Raw genomic sequence first — 15,654 nt, forward strand, 5'->3', positions numbered from 1 at the left:
CTAGCCCATTATGCTTTTACTTTGCAGGGGAATAAAGAGGAAGTAAAACCCATCAGGGTTTATTTCCTCTTTAAGACCATTGGGCAGAAGTGACGTTTGATGTCGCTTCTGCCATCCAATGGTATGGAGCCGAGTGGGGGCCATTTTTCCCTCACTTGTCTCCTGACTGTTGAGGGGAGAGGACACGATTGTCTCTGCCACTCCCGACGGCTCCGATAAGCAGTGGAGATAACCGGAGTGTGGCGGGAGGGGCAGACCCTTTTCCGCCTCCGATAAAAGTGATCTTGCGGCAAATCCGCCGCAGAGACCACTTTTATCTGAAAGAGGACCGTCCGCTGTTGAAGAGGATACTGGGGTTATGGCAGCTATCTGCCATAACAACGGTATTGCACTTTAAACAGCCTATAATGACGGTGGGCGGTCCGCAAGTATTTAAATAAGCCCAGTATGTAATAATGGGAATGCAAAGCTTGTTAAAAAAAAAAAGGCAGCAGCTGATAGGTGTTGATAGAGAGAGGAGGGGAGACTTGGCTCCCTGTATACAGCGCCAAGAATTACTGCTTGCTTTTTGCTCTTGGTTTAAAAATCAACAGATTGCTGTTTACAAGACAAAAGCCAGCAATGTCCATGGCCATCCCTATACATGTGTACATATTGGGGGACCCCTCATCAATGGGAAAGAAGGATCCAATGAAAGGATCAGTTATGTTGTATCTATCAATATCCACAATACTTACAAATCTGTATTCTGGTGTCTGTATCCCGGTGTGGTCCATTGGATTTACAGCCAGAACCAAAGCATCCAACAATGGCTCTGAAGCAGCCGCGCACAAAAGCCCGAACCCTCTTCATTTTGGGGGCTTATGGTTGGAGTATCTGCAGGCTGATCACTGATAACTCATTCCATAGCTGCCCTTACTTTGGTGGGTTTCTCTTTGGTATTTTTCAGAGAAAGAAGCTGATTACATTAAAATCAATTCATTATTAGGGCACTTTCACACTGAGACGGGGCATCGGCATTAAAGCGCTGCTAGTTTTAGCGACACTTTACCGTCATTTTAGAGGCACTTTTCGGCCACTAGCGGGGCGCTTTTAACCCCCGCTAGCGGCCGAATAAAGGGTTAATAGCACCCGCAAAGCACCGCTAGCACGGAGCTTTGGCTGTGCTGCCCATTGAGTTATATAAGTGTGTATATAAGATACTGCTTGTAGAACTTTTTTTAACGTCCCACAAGCGCACCGCTCCAGTGTGAAAGCACTCAGGCTTTCATACTGGAGTGACAGGAGAGGCGCTTTACAGGCGGTTTGCAGGTGCTATTTTTAGCGCTATAGCACCTGTAAAGCGTCTCAGTGTGAAAGTAGCCTTAGGAATAAAGAAACACGCTTTAAACATACGACAATGAAATTGAATCGAATTAAATCAAATCCAATAAAATCGCAAGAAAAATCTCAGCAGAGATAAAAACAGGTCTTCACTGGTCAATGTCAGTCAGCTTCTGCTGCCAGCATTTCCTGTGACTTCTTATATTGGGTCAGCTAATGACATCACAGTGCACTTGTTTATTGTTAGTGTTGGATGGAGTGGAGAGAGATTAGAATCCCTGTCAGGTTTTTATTGCTGTCTGCGCCCCCTTAAGGCTGCATTCACACCTGAGCATTTCAAAGTCGGGTGTTTTTACCGCGATTTTACAGCGATTTTGCTGCGTTTTTACCGTAATTTTGTTTAGGTCACCAATGTAAAAGGCAGAAAAATGCCTGTAATCTGCCCCAAAGAAGCTCATGTTCTCTTTTGAGCTCAGGGCGTTTTTCAGGCGTTTTGCTTCCGGTGACAAAATGCTCAGATGTGAACAGGTGCCATTGAAATGAATGGGATTTTGCTTGTTTGGCGTTTTTCAGGCGTTTTTTGGGTGTTTTTATAGGTTTTCTATGAGCTGAAAATGCTCAGGTGTGAATGCAGCCTTAGGGAAATTCATTCTCTCTATTTACCATTACCACCAAAAGTGAAAGAAAATTCCAGATTTTGGGTTGTCACCAGAACAGGAATTAGAGGAGAAATCTTCCAATGGGGTACTAGTTCTGGTGACACCCAGGGACTTTGTCACTTTGGGGGGATTTCTCTCACTTCTTTTTTGGCTATGGGAAAGGAAGTGAAGGGAAATCCCCCCAATGGGGACACAGATGGCAAAGAAAACCTGACAAGGGTTATAGCCTAGTTATAGTAGATTTTTAAAAAAATGTTTGTCTTTAGTTGTATTTTATCTTTTATCTGGTATGCATGGGATGGTGGGGACTAAAAGTGGGTGCAGCATATTACACATGGGGTATGGGGGGCGGGTGTAGCCACTGCTAGACGGGGGAGGGGTGAGCGCTCAGATCATTTTGAGGGGTATTTGAACCCTTTCATTGTTGGACATTTTTGCACACTTGCTAACTGCTGATTTCTGCTCTGCAAGCATTCCATAGTTTGTGAAATGATAAAGGCCTCAGTCACACCTCTGACATACACCCGGATGGCAAACACCCAACAAGCATAAAGCAGCCCATTGATTTCAGCGCACTGCCTTATGTGCCACAAGCGTGGCAAAATCGCTCATGGCGCGTTCTGGTTTGTTTTATTTGCCACGCATTTTGCCACATTTGTTGTATTGGCGTCTTACATTTGGGGGGACATTTACAATAAATGGCATTACAAGTGTGAGGCACATTTTTTTGCATGTTCCGGGATTGCGTGGAAATGTGTATTTCTGTGCGCATTACCAGAACGTGCAGATGTGAACAGAGGCTGATATGGTGGAAATTTGTCACAGTGGCATACGGTGTTCCACCATATTTTAATTTTTTATCGATTACCACCAAAACTTGTGCTGGGCTTTTTTTTAGAAGCATGTAGACATGTGTAAGGTCTGCATGTTTTCTTTGGATGGAAATGTTGGAGGAAAGTTCTTTATCTCCTTTACTCCTGAGCAGGGGCGTTGCTAGGTCTGCAAAAGATCTGGGGCTAGAGCCCATAGCAGTGGTCACCAACCTTTTTGCAGGCCCGCGGGGGAGGGGCACGCCGGTGGTAAGCCATATTTGACTGGCAATGGGTGGTGTTGGCGCTTCAATCATCATGGCACCATGGTTGATATGGTGTCAGGATGATTGAAGCGCATTGTTTCTATTGTTAAATTCTAATATATAATGAAGTGGTTCAACTCACCATAATGCAGAATCAGTGGGAGCCCTGGGCGTGTCACTTGCCCTATCTCCTGCCACCAGATGCAGCGTGTTACTTGCCACCGTCACTGCCCCCAGATGTGGATTGTCGCTTGCCACTTTCACCTGGCAGCAGATGTGGATTGTCACTTGCCACGTCACTTGCCACCATTTACAGATTGTCACTTACCACGTCTCCTGCCACCATTTGCAGATTGTCACTTGCCACATCACAAGGTACCAGATGTGGGTTGTCACTTGCCAACTAATGTGGATTGTCACTTGCCATGCCAGCCTGTGCCACCAAATGTGCATTGTTACTGCATTGGTGGCAGGCTGGCAGCACTGGTCCATTTAGTGAGGGCAGGAGAGCGGTGATGTGGGCGGGCAGTGAGAGATGATGTCATCTCACTGCTCCCTGCCGCACCTCCGGCATTGAAGCAAGGGGGTCTGACTGCAAAGTGGAGCTCCACCGATGACAGGAAGCACGTGACCTCCACTCCACTGCGCTGTGAGGGCGGAAGAGCGCTGATGTGTGGCGCGCAGTGAGAGATGATGTCATCTCTCTGCTCCCCGCCGCACCTTGCTCCCACATTGAAGAGGCCCGGCGGTGAAGAGCGCTGATGTGGAGCGGGAGGAAAGAGATGTCATCTCTGCTTGTCTGCCCGCTGATTTCTCTCCTCTGCCAGTCTCATGCAGCCAGCCCGCCGCAGCAGGCACGACCGCGACCCGCTTGTTAGGCAGGGACCCTGTGGCAAGAGACTCGGGGCTATGGGCCCCAGATTCAGGGCTATAGTCTCAATAGCCACCCCCTAGCGATGCCCCTGCTCCTGAGTATGAACAGCTGTAAAATGTGGAGTGAATGTGAGCAATACTGGACCTTCTACAGATAAGTCCCCAGAAACCACAAAGCTTCCCAAAGCTGCAGAAGATGGAAGGAAAATGGCTGAGATTGCTACTAGTTTGTCAGGAAGGGGGCCACATTTTCTTAGAGGTGGCTCCCCACAATTTCTGGGTTATAGGGGGGTCTCTGGCAAACTTTCTGCTCACTGTGGCTATGGAGATAAAGGGTCTCGCTAATTGTTGTATCTGTTCTTTAGCTCCACAGAAGACCGTACAAGCCCAGAGGACCCCCGCCACCAACAAACCTGTCCAGGGGATTGGCAGGAAACCTGCAGGTATCAGCAGTGGACAAGAGGAGTCTGCAGAGCCAATCCAAAAGGTAGGCAGGATTCACCCGGACAGTCCGGGTTTGGAATTATATGTCCAGGTTTCAGTCTGCCTGAAACCCAGACACATTATTCAGACTGGGTTTTGGCTCCCCAAGTAAGACCCCTTTCACACTGGGGCCTTTTTCAGGCGCTTTAGCATTAAAAAAGCGCCTGTAAAGCGCCTGAAAGAAGCCTCATCTGCAATCCCAATGTGAAAGCCCGAGTGCTTTCACACTGGGGCGCTGCGCTGGCAGGGCGTCAAAAAAAGTCCTGCAAGCAGATTCTTTGCAGCGCTTTCGTGTTTTTGCCACCGGGCTGGGTGCGCCGATGGCCCGAGCCCTTTCACACTGCCAGCGCCCGAAAAACGTCTGAAAAACACTCCAGTGTGAAAGGGGTCTTAAGCGACGCTTTACAAGCATTTTTCGGGCGCTGGCAGTGTGAAAGGGCTCGGGCTTTCACATTGGGATTGCAGAGGAGGCTTCTTTCAGGCGCTTTTTTTAACGCGAAAGGGCCTGAAAAATGGCTGAAGAAAGCCCCAGTGTGAAAGGGGTCTAACTGAAACAATCTGTTGCCATTAGGCCCCTTTCACACTGGGGCAGGAGGTGCGTTGGCGGTAAAACGCCGCTATTATTAGCGGCGCTTTACCATCATTTTAGCGGCGGTATTCGGCCGCTAGTGGTGCGGTTTTACCCCCTGCTAGCGGCCGGGAAAGGGTTAAAAACCACCGCAAAGCGCCTCTGCAGAGGCGCTTTGCCGGTGGTATAGCCGCGCTGCCCATTGATTTCAATGGGCAGGAGCGGTGTATACACTGCTCCTTCACCGCTCCGAAGATGCTGCTAGCAGGACTTTTTTTTCCCGTCCTGTTAGCGCATCGCTCCAGTGTGAAAGCCCCCGGGCTTTCACACTGGAGACACAGCAGCAGCTGTTTCGGGTCGGTTTGCAGGCGCTATTTTTAGCACAATAGTGCCTGCAAACCGCCCCAGTGTGAAAGGGGTTTTAGTGAGCTTTAGACAGGTTCGGCATCAATGGGACACTGGGGGTGATGATGTTAGCAAGAGCGGTTTAGCCACACCCACTGTTTGCCGCAGCACGCTGCATTACCACTCTCTTTGGGACACCCAAAGATGTCCCAGGTCTTTTATAAATCTATAGTGTATACTATGAAAATAAATGTGCCCTGTGCCGCTAAAGTGTTCGGGTTTGGCTTGAAGAAAAGGTGGCAACCCTGGCAGGGACAGGAAGTGATGTACATAAATAACAGTTATGCCGCGTACACACGATCGCACATTCCGACAACAAAATGCATGTTTTTTTGGATGTTGGCTCAAACTTGTCTTGCATACACACGGTCACACAAATCTTGTCGGAAATTCCGAATGTCAAGAACGCGGTGACGTACAACATGCTGAGAAAAATGAAGTTCAATAGGAAGTGCGGCTCTTCTGCTTGATTCCCAGCATGCGTGGAACTTTTTGCGTTGGAATTGTGTACACATGATCGGAATTTATGACAACAGATTTTGTTGTCGGAAAATTTGAGATCCAGATCTCAAATTTTGTTTGTTGGAAATTCCGACGGAAAATGTCCGATGGAGCCTATACACGGTCGGAATTTCCAACAACAAGCTCCCATTGAACATTTCCCATCTGAAAATCTGACCGTGTGTACGCGGCATAAGACGCATAGCTGCCTACAATCGCAGACAGCAGATCTCTACACTTTTCATAAATGATGTTACAGGAAACAGTTGTGAAATCTGTTATTTTATTCCATTGAATGACTCCACATCATCTGATCGCCACTTTCCTGTGTGTAATAATCTGTCATACATATTCATCAGCTCAGGGACAGCATAGCTCAGCATTAATCCTGCTGGGATCACAAAGTAGAGGGGGGATGGCTCCGTGAACGAGTTAAACAGAAGAAAAACTGCATTGTATATCTGCAAGGACATGTGGGGGCGCAGGTCGTTGCCATGGCGAAGACTACAGCCCCCAATAGAAGCTTGCGCTCGTCTGGTCTTTAGGAATGCCGGGAATTGTAGTTCTCCGAGCCCTGGTATGCTCTCGCACTACAGCACGCTAGAACTACATACACCATCATGCAACGCGGCGACTGCGGAGGCGGCGGGAGGGAGGCGTGCTGATGTGTACGCCTGCTGCCCTCTAGTGCATGTGTGTGAGTATGACACCTGGTACCTGTCAGCTGCAGAAGAGATCGGGGCTTTGGTAGAGCGAGGTAAGGCAATTAGTGGGTGACTGGTGGGCAGAGACTGCGGTGGGTCTAATTCTAATGTGGGATTGCTGGTGCAAGTGGAAGAGAAGCTTGGTATGATGTTCTTTTAGCTGCAGCAGGCATCACCTGTTCAGTTTTTATTGCATAATATTTAAGTAATGTGCAATGCACATGTATGGGGTAGATAGATAAATGGGGTGATGTATGGGGCAATGTGTGCTTTCCTATGGCCATGGAGAGGGATGCTGATGTTGGGTTGGATGAGTAGGATACACTTGTTCCTGGGCTCCTCTGCTGCTGCTAGGGAGACTCTGCAGTCTTCTGACAACTGTTAGCCTGGCTCTTCTATAGGAGGAGATGTAATAATGAATGATGGTCCCAGTATTGTGTACAGGACATAGAGAGCGGGGTGAAGGACACCGCATCTACCCGCCACACATCCTTATTTCCAGCATCATCTTGTCCCAGCTCCCTATATTCTTCAATGCAGTCCCCAATCGGGTGCATAGACACGGTGTGATCTGGATGATTAAAGAGGACCTGTCCTATGGGGCAGGCTGAGACCATGCACAAATCACCTTTAGGGCTTATTTACACTTGCTTCAAAACAAGGCTTCGGACACACTTTGTTAAAGCTCTCTGAACGCCAGTCAAAGCTCCTGTCACTAAATAAAATTGTTAGCTTACAGTCCTGTTTACACCTTGCTTTTGTTTGGTGCTTCGATGAGCCTTTGGTGGGGCTTTGATGAGGCTTTGTGGGGCTTCCAGCGAGCTTTGCCATAGACTTCTATGGAGGCTTTGAAGATGCTTTGAAGCACCAATAACGCAACATGTGGTATAATTTTTGAAGCGAAGCAAAGCAAAAGCAGGTGTAAACAGGACTGTAAGCTAATTTTATTTAGTGACAGGGGCTTTGACTAGCGTTCAGAGCTTTAAAAAGCCTGTCCAAAGCCTTGTTTTGAAGCAAGTGTAGACTATCCATTAATGTGTGTTGAAGCCGAAGCAAGTGCAAATGAGCCCTTAGGACTTAGGACTGCGTGTAAGGGTTAGTTTACACTTGCTTCAAAACAAGGCTTCGGACAGGCTTTGTTAAAGCTCTCTGAATGCTAGTCAAAGCCCTTGTCACTAAATAAAATGGTTAGCTTACAGTCCTGTTTACACCTTGCTTTTGCTTTGCTTCAAAAATTATACTCCATGTAGCTTCAGCGGTGCTTCAAAGCGTCTTTAAACCCTCCATAGTAGTCTATGGCAAAGCTCGCTTGAAGCACCTGCAGCTTTTGAGAGGCTTTAATTCAGCTTTAGCTTCGCTTTGTTTTGCAGGTATGAGATATCCCCCCCCCCACACACACACACAGGGCATCTGTCAAGCTTCAATAGAGCATCACCGAAGCATTACTAAAGCCTAACCAAAGCTTCATCAAAGCACCACCGAAACTTCATCGAAGCACCACTGAAGCATCAAAACCACATCATAAAAGCATGTTGAAGCGGTAGGCGCTTTAATGTGTGTTGAAGCCTAAGCAAGTGTAATTAGGGCAAGTTTACACTTGCTTTAAAACAAGGCTTCAGACAGGCTTTGTTAAAGCTCCCTGAATGCCAGTCAGAGCCCCTGTCACTAAATAAAATGGTTAGCTTAAAGTCCTGTTTACAGCTTGTGTTTGCTTTGCTTTGCTTCAGATTTGCTTAAAAATTATACCCCATGTTGCTTTAGTGGTGCTTCAAAGCGTCTACAAAGCCTCCATAGATTTCTGTGACAAAACTTGTTTGAAGTTCATTTGAAACACCTGCAGCTTTTGAGAGGCTTTAATTCAGCTTTAGCTTCGCTTTGTTTTGGAGAAGTTGCAGGTATGAGATATCCACACACACACAGGGCATCTGTCAAGCTTCAACAAAGCTTCAAAAGGTATCACGAAAGCATCACCGACGCTTCACCGAAGCATCACTAAATCTCAATCAAAGCACCACCGAAACATCAAAAACACATCATAAAAGCATGTTGAAGCCATAGGTGCTTTAATGTGTGTTGAAGCCAAAGCAGGTGTAGATGAGCCCAAAATGAGCCCTAAAAGCAGTAAAAACAGGTATGCAAGAAAATGAATGTATTCCATTGAGCTTAGTGTACACCATTGCGGTGCTTTTCATGTGCGTTTAATAAAAAGTACAGCATGCTGCATTTTTCCTGCACTAGAACGCATCGCAAGAATGTGTTATCCACTTGCTTCTGGGTCCTGTGACAAGCAGCTGCCCCTCTGCGTTCTAAATAGAGGAGGTCGGTCGCCTTCACTTGGACCAGTCTGCTATGGTTGGGGGATTTGGGGAGCGCCAATGAGACAGGATACCCATTTTGGCCGCATTGAAAAGGTGCGTGGCTAGGGAGTGAAAATAGTCAGACTTTGGGATGGTGGAGCAGTGTAACAGAAATTGGGCTGGAGAATAGTCCAGCAGGAGGGTAGAGATTTGGCATGTAAGTCTTTGGACTTCTTTCCAAAAGGGTTGGATTAAGGGGCAAGACCACCATATATGTAGAAGCAAGCCCAGCACCTTGTTGCATCACCAGCATTGGGGGGAGACTGTGGGGGGGAATTTGTGTATTCTAATGCCCCGTACACACGATCGGAATTTCCATCAGAAAAACCTTGGATGTTTTTTCCGACGGAATTCCGCTCAAGCTTGGCTTGCATACACATGGTCACACAAAAGTTCTCTGAACTTTCGACCGTCAAGAACGTGGTGATGTACAACACTATGAGGAGCCGAGAAAATGAAGTACAATGCTTCCGAGCATGCGTCAAATTGTTTCTGAGCATGCGTAGGAATTTTGCGTGTCGGAATTGCTACAGACGATCAGAATTTCCAATTCCAAAACTTTTTCCGTCGGAAAAATAGAGAACCTGCTCTCAATCTTTGGCTGGTGGAAATTTTGCGAGCAAAGGCCAGATTCCACATGGTCGGAATTGCCGACCAAAAGCTCACATTTTTGCTGGCGGAATTTCCGATCGTGTGTACCGGGCATAAGATGAGTCTTATGCCACCTGGAAAATATTTTATATCCGTTTTCTTGTGTCAGTACATTGGTTGATCCCTTGTGTATATATGTGTAGATCTTTTCCCATTCTTGATCTCAGAGGTCTATAGATAGCTCCTGCTCCCATTTGCGGCTAGCTAAGTTGGATTTGGGTTCATGGTCGGCAAATAACATGGAATAGATGTCTGAGATTAAATGTCTGCGGTTCTGTTTTTCAAAATTATGGTTTTTAAAAATATATACATTTTTATAAATAATTGTACTATATTCAACTTTTTATTTAATATCATGAATTTAAATGTATATGAATTGTCGGCCATCATTGGCATCTTTTGAAGTGGTGTTAAAAATCCCGCTTGATACATTTTTGGTGCATGTTTAGTCAGTTAAAAAAAAAAAAAAAAACCCTCCCCATTGAAATGCATTGAAAATGCAGCAAAAACACATCAAAAATGCACTTGTGTTGTGTTTTTTGAGTCACATGGCCTATGAAAAACACAACAAAAACCCAGTAAAATTGCAAGTATTTTCGGCAGCCATTATTGGCACCTTTTTTTCTTTTGTCACAATGCTGAAAACCCTAATTTTGGGCGATAATTTTCGGCTGCCTAAATCTCGGCACATTACTAGTTTCCATGTATTGAGACAATGCAAAGCGCTCTCTGAATGGCACCCATACCGAGTGCCCGATGTCATGTGTTCAGAATGTAGCAGAGCGGCCGCTCAGCACAACACAAGCAAGGGGAGATTATTGGATTAGCGGTGACTACTACAGTGCTTTCCAGCTTCTAGGGGAATCCCACATGTATTTGATATCCATACTTACATTGGTCCAAGCTGAACCGATGTAACTGTGTAAAAAATGCCATACCTGGAATTCTTCTTTAAAAATTGAATATATTGCAGCTTTCTAATCCTTAAATTTAGTGGTTGCATTTGTTTTTTTTCTTCCAATTATTTTTCCCGGGTGACCCTACCAGTAACATATTTCCTGTCAGTGGCGGCCTGGGCGCCACCCCCCTAATCTATGCGCCCAGGCCCTAATTTACATGCAGGGTGCCGGACACATGGATTTCAATGGGGTTTATGTTTCGTATTTTTTGAAGCACATCTGATTAGAGCCTGAGGCTCTAATTGGCTTAAAAAAGGGTGGACTCAGGGCGCAGAGTACTGTGCCCTGAACCCATCCATTTGTGTGACAATAGCGAATTAATATTCACTATTGTCTTCCTGATTCTCCTCTCGGACAATCAGGAAGCGGACCCTTAGACACAATTGGCAGAGAGGAGAAGCGATCGTATTGGCTTCCGAGGAGGAAGCCGCCGAGGAGGAGGAGACGCAGGAAGGAGCCGAAGCTGCCCGCGACCTAGATGGGGTAAGTGCGGGGCTAGTAGGGGGACAAATGAGCGTGCGAGCAACGGAAGAGGGGTGGTGGTGGGGGGTTTGACTGATCGACTGACCTAACGCAGGGGTGGCGGGTTGTTTGTTTGGTCCCCCTCAAAACATAATGGAGCACCAGCCGCCAATGCTTTCTGTGTTACGGTGTCTCCACTCTTGTTGGAGGAGCAAAGGAGACACTTTAGCATAGCATCATTGTCAATCTGTGGAGAAGGTAGTGTTAGATCCACTAGCCAATTTAAATGCACTTGACTAACAAATTAAAACTGAACTCCTGCTAAATTTTTATAAAGCTGAGCTTTGGGCACAAAAAGTTTAAATGTTCCTTAAAGCAATATTAAACCCAAAACCAAATGTATTGCAGCTTACCAATCCTTAGATATGGTGACTGCATTGGTTTTCTTTTCTTAGGCTCCCCCTCTATTTTCACCTGGGGATCTGGCCAGTAACACACCTCTTGTATTCAAGTGTGCCCACTCTGGATGAAGGAGCACAGGGGGCATCTTTGGACAGCAGCATTGCCAGTCTGGGGGGAGGGGAGTGTAGGATGTGCTAGCAGATTTAGATACAAGATGAAGATGAACTCTAGCCAACACTTTATAAACAGTTACAACAGTTTTTTTTCCTTTTGGCATAATGATTTTACATAAATATATAAAAGCTGATCATTCTAAGCACCCCTGCCAGTGTTAAAAGTTTTGTCTTAGCCCTGTAACAGGGGACAGTTTGTTCTGTTGAAAAACAACAGACTTACTAGCCAGATCACCAGGTGAAAATAAAGAAGAAAAAAACAAACAAATGCAGCCATCATATCAAACAATTGGTAAGCAATATAATAAATGTTTGCTCTTGGGTTGAATATTTGCAAAATATATACAGTGCCTTGAAAAATCACTCATACCCCTTGAAAGTTTCCTCATTTAGTCATGTTACAACCAAAAACTTAAATGTACTTTATTGGGATTTTATGTGATAAACCAACACAAAGTGGCACATAATTGTGAAGTGGAAGGAAAATGATAAATGGTTTTCAATTTTTTTTTACAAATAAATATATGAAAAGTGTAGTGGGCATTTGTATTAAGCCCCCTTTACCCCGATACTCCTAACTAAAATCTAGTGGAGCCACTTGGCATCAGAAGTCACTTAATTAGTAAAAAGAGTCCACTTGTGTGTAAATGAAAGGTTGTAAACCCCATTTTTACCTATAATAAGGCTTACCTGTAGGTAAAATGAATATCTCCTAAACCTGTATGGTACTTTAGGAGATATTTACCTTGCATGTAGCCGCTGACGTCTTTTTCTGAAAAATCTGGCAACAGAAAGTATCCCAGGAGAAAGAAGAAACACAAAAAATAGGCCCTGTTCTTTCCATCTTTTTCCCCCATGATTTACGCTGCTGATTGGATGTTGGTGTGATGTCGGTGTGAGGACTACAAACACTTCAGTTTGAGGATACTTGCCAGCGGTTGTCCCCAGGGTGAGGTATCCATCATCCATCCTGTCTGATGTGGACGTGGGTACACACCATTGTACCACAAAGGTCCTGGTTGGAGATCCTGTTGGAGACGACCATTTGATGCCTGTTTGACCCACCGCCGTATGGCGTGTGTGTCCACATTTTGGGATAAGAGTATCCATTCCCTCTGTTGTCCCATATCATATGTTGTCCCATATACACACCTGTGATGACTGCATGGAGAACTCTGCTTCCTCATATTTATCAACATCAGAAGAAGCATCTTTCAAAAAAAAAATATTTTTCTGAATAGACTATATAGCACCACACAGAGGAGCTCTTAGATGTGCTCTTTGTTTACCATTGACTTATCATCATTTTTATTTTTAGTTTGTGTATCACTTGCACGTGCGATTTTCTCATTTGTTTATGTTATACACATATGAATCTTTTTGTCAGTCTTTATGCACATATTACTCTCAGTGTTTATTTGCATACCACTATTTTCACCATTTCTGACTCACCAGTTGAACGCCCACTCCCATAGATGATCCTGGGGGGTTAGCGTTCCCAAAGCGCTGCATTTTATATTCCTTTTTTTTTGTCTTTTTTGGTATGTCGGAACAGCTTACAGACGAGCGGGTTTCCCAATAGGAATTTGTTCCGTTGGAAAAATATAGAACATGTTCTCTATCTAAGTCCATCTGAATTTTCAACGTAGAAAGTCCGATGGGGCATACACACGGTCGGAATATATGATGAAAAGCTCCCATCGGACTTTTTCTGTCGGATATTCCGACCGTGTGCGCGGGGCAATAGAGTCTGCAAAAGACTTGAGACTGGGGAGGAGGTTCACCTTCCAGCAGGACAACAACCCTAAACATACAGCCAGAGCTACAATGGAATGGTTAAGATCAAAGCATATTCATGTGTTAGAATGGCCCAGTCAAAGTCCAGACCGAAATCCATTCGAAAATCTGTGGGAAGACTTGAAAATTGCTGTTCACAGACTCTCCATCCAACCTGACAGAGCTTGAGCTATTTTGCAAAGAAGAATGGGCAAAAATGTTACCCTCTAGATGTGCAAAGCTGGTAGAGACATCCCCAAAAAGACTTTCAGCTGTAATTGCAGCGAAAGGTGGTTCTACAAAGTATTAACTATACAAATGCACGCCACACCTTTCACATATTTATTTGTAAAGAACTTTGAAAACCATTTATCATTTTCCTTCCACTTCACAATTATGTGCCACTTTGTGTTGGTCTATTACATTAAATCCCAATAAAATACATTTAAATTTTTGGCTGTAACATGACAAAAAGTGTAAAATTTTAAGGGGTATGAAAACTTTTTCAAGGCACTGTAACTCCACTTTGTGTTAAACTAAAATCCTTTTCAAACCCAGATATTACATTGTAAAAGTTGCAGTGACATCATCACTGTACTGTACATAGCTTGTGCAGAGAGCAAAGCTGTGGGAGGGACCCAGCAGGCTCCACCCACTACAGGCTGCCTGCAGAAAACGAAAGGAGGGGCCGGACACCAGACCAGTCACCCTGCACAATGAAAAAAAAGCAGCGGTGACTGGTCCTTATTAAAGGAAGCTCCTGCACAATGGAAACGTTTCACATTGGATTACTGCACAGATCTGGAAGAAATGCAGAAGGCAAACCAATATTCAAGTAAGAATACACATGACTCTTGTATTGAATTAATATTTGCTATCCCAGAGTTCAGCTTTAAGCAGTTACAACAGTTTTTTTCCTTTTGGTAAAAGGTTTTAACTAAATGAATAAAATCTGCCCATTGTAAGCACCCTTCTCAGTGTTAAATGGTTTGTCTCATCCCTCTAAGGCCCCTTTCACACTGGGGCGGTTTGCAGGCATTATTGCGCTAAAAATAGCGCCTGCAAACCGACCTGAAACTGCCGCTGCTGTTTCTCCAGTGTGTAACCCTGAGGGCTTTCACACTGAAGCGGTGCGCTGGCAGGAGAGAAAAAAAACTGCAAACAGCATCTTTGGAGCGGTGTATTCACCGCTCCTTCACCGCTCCTGCCCATTGAAATCAATGGGGCAGCGCGGCTGTAGTGGCGCTATGCCAGCGGTTTTAACCCTTTTTCGGCTGTCAGCGGGGGTTAAAACCGCACCGCTAGCGGCCGAATACCGCCGCAAAAACGACGGTAAAGCAGCGCTAAAGATAGCGCCGTTTTACCGCCGACGCCCCCCACCGCCCCAAGGTGAAAGGGGCCTAACTCATTGTACAGATCCCCTGCTGAATCAGAGCAGAACAGGACGGATGTCACTTTTGTTACTTGTGTACATCCAGTTTTTCCCTCCATCTTGTGAGCTGAAAACAGAAGTAGGCTCTTCTCCCTCTTTTTTTCTGCAGTGGTTCCAGGATGGATCAGAGCGATTCTTATTGGTCAGCGCCGCCACATAACATTGTTCTGCTCCATCCTGGAAGAAGAAGGAGAAGAGTGGGAATTTCAAATCCTTGGACTGCTGTACCGGCTGCATGGGCAGTGACAGCTCATCACCTACGGAGGAAAGTACCGCGGGGAATGGGGGAAGGGTGTACGGTTTTAGTTCACTTTTTTGTTTTTTCTAAAAAGGTGAACTATTCTTTTAAAGCTGAAATCCAGATACAAATAACAAGATAAAAATGAATAGCCTATTAAAAAATGCTTCCTTTCAATCCAGAGATTTGCTTTTTCTGCCTGAACGTGATATGGCATCAGCCTCTTGAATACCACGTACAGCAGAGCTCACATTGGAGAAGCAGTACAAGGGGTCAATTAGTGCATGTGCTGACAAGGAACATGTTGATAGGAGGAGAAAGAAGAGAAATGAGCTCATCATTGCACTGCTTCTCCTTTCACTGTCCAGTTACAGACTGGGGCTGGGTCAAGGGCAATCTGGGCTCACAGTAAGTGGAATGAATGATGCTGGCCATCAGACTGAGGACATCTAGCCACAGAAAAAATAGTGCTGGGGGAAATATCTGGATTGAAGGTAAATCTTGCAGCAAAAGCTGGTTTTGTTATTTGTACCTGGAGTTCTGCTTTAAATTACATACCTTAGATTCAGTCTTCTCCCCAATGGTAATCATGTTTACATCAGTCAACTCTGTC

General features: G+C 45.2%; 1 protein-coding gene across 1 annotated transcript in view; it reads left to right on the top strand.

Annotated features, from left to right (window-relative positions):
* Window positions 1–6,547: 6,547 nt before the first annotated feature.
* The window catches only part of SPECC1 (sperm antigen with calponin homology and coiled-coil domains 1), a 588,472-nt gene continuing 579,365 nt past the window's right edge, over window positions 6,548–15,654 (top strand). The window contains exon 1 of the mRNA XM_073616875.1: window positions 6,548–6,644. The gene's annotated coding sequence lies outside the window, so the exon portion shown is untranslated. The remainder of the gene's footprint in view (window positions 6,645–15,654) is intronic.

The sequence above is a fragment of the Aquarana catesbeiana genome, linkage group LG02, assembly GCF_042186555.1.
Source record: "Aquarana catesbeiana isolate 2022-GZ linkage group LG02, ASM4218655v1, whole genome shotgun sequence".
Lineage (NCBI taxonomy): Eukaryota > Metazoa > Chordata > Amphibia > Anura > Ranidae > Aquarana > Aquarana catesbeiana.